The following is a 9,171-nucleotide window of genomic DNA, read 5'->3' on the forward strand; positions in this document are numbered from 1 at the left end:
ACGTTTTGTTTCCATACAGGATTTGACATATTATTTTGACGTCGTCCGACCGAAGGCCACCCTAAAGCCCGACCTGCAACCGCCAGTATTAAACCCCGCTAATGGAACGCGCCCCTAGCCATGGCCCACCCGAGTCAGGCGAGCCACCAGCAACCAAGGTAGAACCCGCCCCCCCCCCCTTAATAAACAGACCGTCATTACAACCGACCACGTTACAAAAACAAACACAGAATATTAAACAATATTATGTATACATTAAAAGTTAATTGACGAAAGTGCGACGTAGGAGTGCCCGGGCACTCACGTGTGTAAATACGTCGATACGTGTGTGAGTGTTCCCCTGGCGGCCTTCTGCCTGAATTAGTCAATTAAACCATGTGACATAATTATTCACCCCTTGTGTTGCATTATTACCCCCACCAGAGCAATCCGGCAAGAGACGAACAGTCGCTGGTGTGACGTAAAATTTAAATGAAATATTTCTTAAACATACTAACTTCAATTTGTAGAAGGGACGAGTGATCTTGATTCAGCTTTAATAATTAACGTAAGAATTTAACGCCCTTAAATTCTCTTATAAACATGTCACATTAGAAACTAACGTAATGAGGTCAACCCTGGCGCGAGGGCCACCGAGCCTCGGCCGGGCGCCATGACATGACGCCAGTACAGCGCGACTCGTGTACCGGGGCGGACGCATGTCCCACGGAGAGACATTATCTTTTTTCTGCATCGAACTCACTTCTGGTAATTATAGTCACTTCTTAAAACCTCTTTTTTACTAATCTCTCCGTGCGTACCCGGTCCAATTTTCGGTTCAGGACTTAATCCGGCCGCATAACTTTTAAAACCCCCTGCACCACACTTGGTCTGTGGGGTAGTTTCAGCATACGGCACGGGCCGCCTCCTGAAGAACAGAACTTTAGTTAAAATCAGTCGCTCCAGCACTGACACCATCCCGTAAGGGAACTTTGAGCGAATTTAGCTGCGGTCCGCGCTCCACTACAGGGGACGCGAACACCACCTCGATACGTAGATATACGGGATTGGCCGCCTCCAATCACCCTCACCCCTCGTTTGAGAAACCAGGCTCAGAAACGCCTAGTGCCACGCTAATACGGAATATTTGGTGACTTTGTACGACGCCTTGAAACTGAGCGTTTCTTTTGTAAACTTGAGCAACGCACCTCCACGTAACATTCATAAACTTTTGCAGCGCACCTCCACGTAACATTCATAAACTTGTGTAATGCACCCTTGTGTAACATTTTTTGTAAACTTGTGCCACGTCTTATTAAGTAACTTTCAGACTCATTTTTGTGTGATTGTGTAACTTCTGTATTGTGTGACGTCACCCTCTGTACGACGTGGTATGTGATCAACGGTATTACACCAAACCCACAGTCGCAGGAATAAACGACGCATGTCACTTGTTGCATTACTTCAACGCCTAATTAATTCCTCATAACCCACGCAACACGCGGCCCGGACCCCCCTCTACCTTACCTTGAGTAGCCGGCAGGATAGCAGAATTTTCAGGGACTAGTCGACCAGCCCACAACATGTGGCGCCCTAACTAATGTGGCCTAGCCAAAGTACGATTTCAAACTTTGTCTAACATCAAATCGTGGCAAGAGGCATAGTGCGTGGGACATCGGACATAGTTTTTTTGGACATTGTGTGCGGGGCGTGACGAGACGCGGAGACAGTCGTGAGATGTGGGAGCAGCTGCACAGGAAACGGGCGCGACACAGCAGCGCGGGAGCAAGATAACGCGGAGCGTCTTACGCCGGCATCGTATTTCGTGCGGCGGAGCAGCACGGCTTATAGCTGGCCGCGCGGGATCACGTATCTCGCAACGGGAAGAGATAGCCGACCAGTGGGAGATAACATCGCGGGAAGATACGAGATAAGGCGGAGATCGAATACGTCGGGAAGACGAGTAACGGATAATGGCATCTAACTACGAGCAGTGCGAGTGGTGCGGATTACCGCAGACGGGACTGATCGGCGCGGTATTTTGCTCGTGTTCTTTGGGTAGCACGATAAAGTCGGAAAAAATGACAGTGCAACATGGAAACACGGACACAGACAGTTCGGAAAATAGTCGCGGGCAGCAGCCGGCAGAGTCAGACGCAGCTAGCCAGGGGGAGTGCGGCGTGGAGCATGCGGACAAGTGACTGAGTGCGAGCAATGCGGGCATGGACAATTACCGGTAGTCATGCGTGTAGTGGAGGTGCCCGAACTGTTACCAAGTTTTTCAGGGGAGACATATGAGGATCCACGGACATTTCTCCAAACTTGCAAGGACAGACTGAAGGATATATCGCAGGATAGATGGGTGTCTAAAGTGAGTGAACATTTAAGGGGACACGCACAGACATTGAGGGCGGAGGTCGGGCATTTTCTCGCGGAGTGGGAGCAGTTCGAACGTACATTGTTGAGATGTTACGACGGACCAATGGCGCACTCCAGTTGTGAACGAGAGCTTTACTGTACGCCGCAGGCGGAAGGGGAAAATGCGAAGGCATTTATTCATAGAAAAGTGTGCCTGTACCAATGTTGAGGCACAAATGGACCATTGAGTGCAGTGAAGCCAATGATCTGCGAACAGTTGCATCCGACTTTAAGGACGTTTTTGCGCAGTGCTATCGGACTAGACTTGTGGGAGTTTGTGGAGCTCGCGCGCAAAGTAGAAGAAGACTTACAGGCGATTAAGTGCGGGAATGCTTCGAAAGACATTGCGAAGAGATCTGGTGTCGCGGAACAGGAAAATCGGCAGGAGACCTGGGCAGTTGTCCCTTACGTAGCCCCACCCCTTCCGCGTCAGTCACAAGCAAGATCGGTGGCTAGACACGACCCGGTGACACGTCAGGAGGAGCGCCGCGTTGACAGGCGCACGACTGGAAGCCGACCACCTAGGTGCCTGTACTGTGCCGCGGAAGAGTATCATTGGCACGCAGAATGCCCGACCAGAAACCGTCTTGCGAACTTTAGTTAAAATCAGTCGCTCCGGCGCTGACACCACCCCGTAAGGGAACTTTGAGCAAATTTAGCTGCGGTCCGCGCTCCACTACCGTGGACGCGAGCACTGCCTCAATATGTAGATTTACGGGATTGGCCGCCTCCAATCACCCTCACCCCTCGTTTGAGTAACCAGGCTCAGAAACGCCTAGTGCCACGCTAATACGGAATATTTAGTGACTTTGTACGACGCCTTGGAACTGAACGTTTTTCTTTTGTAAACTTGTGCAACGCATCTCCACGCAACATTCATAAACTTGTGTCACGCACCCTCGTGTAACATTTTTTTTGTAAACTGGTGCCACGTTTTATTAAGTAACTTTCAGACTCATTTTTGTGTAATTGTGTAGTTTTTGTATTTTGTGACGTCACCTGTTGTACGACGTGGCGTGTAACCAACGGCGTTACACCTAAACCACAGTCGCCTGAATAAATGACGCACGTCATTTATTGCCTCACTTCAGCGTATGATTACTTAACCCTACGACTCCCAACAACCGCCGAGTAGGGAATTCCTTAAACCCACGCAACATCGCCGACGGTCCTAGTGGGCCACGCAGGGCAATCGACCCCACGACCCACCTATCGACTAGAACCAGAGCTAGTCTGGCGCCCATCCGGACACATTACATTCACAGCAGCCACTCCCGCTAGGAACCGCACCGGGACTCGAGCCCGAGACCCCGGACGACGGCATGTTTCAACTTTTTCAGGTCTTCTATCTTTTTGGAGTGTATAGGCACACATTTCTGCGGATATGCAGTGAATGCGGTGATTGTTGGAAGAGAGGAAAATTTGTTGGGTAAAACCAAACGAAACGTATGTTCTACCAAGCCCCCGATGAACGCTCTGGCTAAAACTTGTTCCATGTGTTGCGTAGAATAGACAAACTCCATAAAACTTGAAACGGCGAACTTCTGCTTTTCGTGTCTCGTAACAGAAGACGACTCGACAGACATGACGTTTCTTTTATAAAGTGTAGGCCACCATTTCTTAAAATCAATGACCTCTTCAGTGCTAATCATTTTCACTTGGAATTTATCTGGTTGAACTGTTGAATGTAACATCAGTTCCATATAGTGTTTTGCGGTATATATACAATCTGTTTTTCTTAGTTTCCATTTGATTACACTAAAATCACGATCACACGGCAGCTATGAATGGCCTCTAATTGGGAAGTAATGGTGTACAATATCAAAACGGCCAGTGTCTACAATAGCAAGCAACATTCTGATTAATGTGTGATTCTTATTCTGGCCGGCTGCTCCATCAGAAAAAATGTGAAGTTCTCATAAATTTCCATCCAGTTCACTATTAATGTAATCATACACGAAGGAACATACTTCATTTGGGCCTTTTTTTGCTATGCCTTCGTGATATAGATAAAATTTTGCCTTTTCGTTAGCCAGGTTGTGTATGTTGAAAACATTAAGGGTAAGCTGGCGAAGGTAAAATACTTCTTGTACAGGTATTTCAGGCAACTGAAGGTTTTGCATGAAATCCTGACAAATTCCTACTATTGTACTGTCTTGTATACATTTTTCTCTCACATGCTTCATGTAGGTATAGAATTTTTTAGCTCTACGTTTATGAAAAATAAGTTCGGCCGTATACATTCATTTGGCAGCATCGTTCAGAGAAGGACTTCTGATTTTCACTGAAAGCTCTTCGCATTTGCAACACGAGTCAAACTGCGGCCTTCCGAACGTCAAGTCAAAAGTCTCATTGAAAATCTTTAGATAGTACTTATAGTTAACACCAGTGTTGTTAAGTAACGAATTACAAGTAATCGGATTACTTGTAACGATTACTTTTCAAGTAATTTATACTTGTAACGAATTACATTAAAAAAATGTAATTCGTACTTGTAATCGGAATACATAACATTAATTGTAATCGTTACATTAAGGTAATCGATACTTTATATTTACTTGCCGTTACTTTTATTCTCGGAACGTATAATGAATACAGTTAAGAACAAGAAGAACATACATTTTTGTATTAGTAAAGTTTATAATTTTACGCTTGTAGTGCTAATGACTTGCAGTGTATCCAACTTTTACCCTATCCTAAAATCTGCATTTTTAAAATTTAACACATCACTGCCGTCAAGTGCTCCCGTTGAGCGTCTTTTTACTGTTGGTAAAGATGTTTTTGCCATCAAGAGAGGGAATATATTTGATGAGAACTTTAAAATGCAATTGTTTTGTAAGGTCAATTCCAGAATTTAAAAGAGTGTTACTTTTATTACAGGTAGCTACTTGTATGAAGTCTTTTGATGTTATTCAAGAATGTTTGTCCTCAAATATTATTCATTTAATTAAAGATAATATATTTAATCATTACATGAAATAATTTTTTTTAACAAAACATATATGTATGCTTATTAATGTAACAGTGTGTAAAAAAATTGAATCGTAAGTCAGTTATAAAATGGTAGTGGAAAGTAATTGTAATTGTAATTATACTGATTACTTTTATGTAAAGTAATTTTTACTTGTAATTAGTTACATTGTCACCACAGTAATTGTAATTGAGCCCAATTACTTTTTCCGAGTACTTTTAACAACACTGGTTAACACTAAGGTGTGGATGTTTTTCCTTAAAAAGGCTTCACATGAGTTTCACATTCAAATTTGCGCTAAGATACTTGTACACTCTAGTGGTATAGTGGGCCTCTTTGTGAGGAAATGATGATATATGATCAGTAATACATTTGACAAGGGATACTGGTTTTGTATTTCCGGGGTTACTTTTGCCCCGAAGATCTTTTGGCGATTTACCGCTGCCAGAAGTTTGCACAATCGCTTAACTCGATCTGCGGTGATACCGAGAATAGAAAGAAAAGCATTTGTACATACCTCAGCTTTTCCTTTTTCTGTCGAAACTATGTACTTAAATGTATGTGATTTAGGTTTCGTTTGTCGGTTGTCCTCATTGGTACCAATTCTGCTGCGGTGCCTATGGATAGGCTTACATTCAATCAAACTCTGAAGGTATGCATCTTGTTCATTTTTTGTGGTGAAATCAATGTGACGTCGTCCTAAGTGCTCCTCCGGCTCGCTGAGGCCATTATTGCCTGTTGCTGCTTCAGGCTTGCGTGTGCGCCGGCGCCCGTGCGCAAAAGTGTAACAAAGGTTTTGTTTATGTAATTATGTGAGGGTGTGAATATCTATTTGTCTTGTTGTGTTCCTGTAGATGTGTTTCCCGGGCGATTGAGTCGCGTCTCCCCGCCTGTGACCATGTGGCTCCACGCACTAGCACACGAAGGGAAGAGGGGAGATTCATGTGCACGCGGCAAGGGGGGAGGCCGCTGAGACGTCGCGGAGCGTGGGTCGAGTCAGTCGCCTGAGTGGCATGAGAGAGCGCGGTCGCGAAGGTCACGTCACCGTCGTTCGCGTCGGCAGTTACGTCATAGTCTTTCGTGTCAAAGTCATTCGCGTCACTGTCAGTCACGTCACCGTCAGTCACGTCACCATCAGTCACGTCACAGTCGTTCGCGTCGTCAGTTACGTCACCGTCAATCACGTCACTGTCGTTATCGTCTGCAGTTACGTCAGTCTTTCGTGTCATCGTCAATCGCGTCACTGCCAGTCACGTCACCGTCATCCACGCCACTGTCAGTCGCGTCACTGTCGTGTCACCGCCAGTCAGGTCACTGGTAGTGTCGTGTCGCGCTCAAGGTGCGTGGAGCCGGGCCTCGCCCTGATGGATTGTCACAGAGGGGAGCCGTGACAGCCCATGTACAGTGTGTGACGTGTGCATTAAACACACCTTAACGTTAAAAACTCTTTTATTCCACCTAAGTTAGGGTAGTTCCCTTGCCACGTGGCACGTACCCTCTCTACCGGAGCAGCTGGGCAGCGACTCCGAACCACGGGAACGGCCCTAACGTCGTCAAATGAATCGGACGTAGATACTTTGACATTCTCCTTCAGGCATTTTCTGTGGTATGCATTTCCATCGGCATCTGGGAAAAACAAATGATTAGTATTCAATGCTTGTGTTTAGTATTAAAGAGATGCAAAAACTAATGCAAAACACTGTTGTGTATGCTTCACAATGATTTTTGTGGCTAGCCTACTTTTAAGAAAGACAAAAAAGCAATGTAGGTTAGGTAGGAAGTTACCTAAAGTGAAATCCATGTTCCTTTGATTTAACAATATTTCCTTTGTAATTTATATTGTCTTCATTCTTTAATCGTGCCTTTTTTATCTTTTCACTCTAGTGCTCTACTTGTTTCACACCTTTTTTACGTTTACAACTGACAAAAGCTTCGTCTTTGTTCATGTTGAGAACACAGAGACAGTTCACATAAACAATAACAAGATTTACATACACATCTGTGGCTTTTTCACATGTGCCAACATACAAAAAATAGTCATTTGAGAAACTGCATATGTCCAGTCAGTTAGGAAAGGCCACATGTCTTGGACATGTGGGCTTTCTCAAATGACACATTATTTTCTACTCCCGCTTTATACACAGAGAGATGTGGAGATGAAGCGTTTTTCAGTTCATTCCGTTGACGTCGTCCGGCCGACGACCACCCCAGAGCCCGACCTGCACCCGCCAGTATACGCTCCCGCTAACGGAACACACCCCTGGCCATGGCCCACCCGAGTCAGGCGAGCCGAACAGCAATTAAAGGCAAACCCGCGAAAACCTGAGTAGACAAGAGAAGAACCGTACCCATTCCTCCTGGAACATTAAATTAGGATTTTAGCGACAATAAAGTCTCTTCCAGACACACCCGTTTGGAGTCTAGCGTAATGAGGTCACGCCTGGCGCGAGAGAGGCCGAGCCTCCCTCGGACGCCATGCCAGTTCGGCAGTTCACCGCAGCTCACGGACCGGGGCGGTCCTACGTCCCACGGAGGGGCAACAGCCTTTGTCTTCATCGAAAGTAACGTCCGGTAAATATAGTCACTAATTAACAGAACCTTTTTCTAATTAACCTCTCCGTGAGTACCCAGTCCCTTTTTTCGGTCCAGGACCTAATCCGACCGCATCAGTTTAAAGACACCCCGCACCACACTTGGTCAGCGGGGTCGATCTTCAGTATACTGCACGGGCCGCCTCCCGCAACTCACAGAACTTTAATTAAGGTCACGCGCACGGCGCTGACCACAAACCCGCAAGGGAGCTTGGACAAACTTAATTGCGGTGCGTGTTTCACCACAGTGGGCACAACACCCGCGTAGAGACATACGTATACGGGGTTGGCCGTCTCCAACCGTCCACCCCTTAATTCAGTGTATTTTTGTGTCCCGTATTTTGTATTACTAACTTACGTTACCCGAGTAACGAGTGCCACGTAACGTGTGCGCGCCCTCTTAATTCAGTGTATTTTTGTGTCCCGTATTTTGTATTACTAACTTACGTTACCCGAGTAACGAGTGCCACGTAACTTGTGCGCACCCCCTTAATTCAGTGTACTTTTGTGTTCAGCCTTTGTGTTACGAAATTACATTACACGCGTAACCAGTGAGACCTATGAGACGTAACAGCGTCCGAGGCCCACGCAACGCGGAACACAAACAATACGGCGACACGGAATAACGAGTAAACCCCCCCTCCCCCGGGGACCTCTGTAGAATGTTGTATTGTGTATGACTCGCTCCTATGAATAAAAGGTACAACACCGCCCCCTCAACTCCACGTCTCTTATTTAAACACCATCTCACGCAACACCGCCGCCGGCCCTAGTGGGCCACGCAGGGGCACATACATCCACGACCCCAAATTCACGACTAGAATCGAGCTAGTCTGGCGCCCACCCGGACAATACGTATCAAGAACCGCCTTTTCCCACTAGGAGCCACACCGGGACTCGAGCCCGAGACCCCGGACGACGGCATTTGGCGCCCGCTGCGTGGGGCAGATAATAACGTGAAAATTTTTTTTCCCCCTTCTGGACATTTTCGAGATAAATTCACCAACAGGCGACAGCGGAGACACGAAACGGCCATTTTGGACACAGGAAGGGTCGAAGGCCAGACAGACCGGCGCGACGAGGCGAGCGGACAAAGGACACTCCAACCACCCCCACCCCCTTACGTCATCACGGCGAGGCGAGCGACGGAGCGACGTCACCACCCCCATCCCGCGCAGACCGTTTTCGCCTCCTCTTTGTGCGGCTGTCCGG

This window comes from Bacillus rossius, chromosome 1, assembly GCF_032445375.1.
Source record: "Bacillus rossius redtenbacheri isolate Brsri chromosome 1, Brsri_v3, whole genome shotgun sequence".
Lineage (NCBI taxonomy): Eukaryota > Metazoa > Arthropoda > Insecta > Phasmatodea > Bacillidae > Bacillus > Bacillus rossius.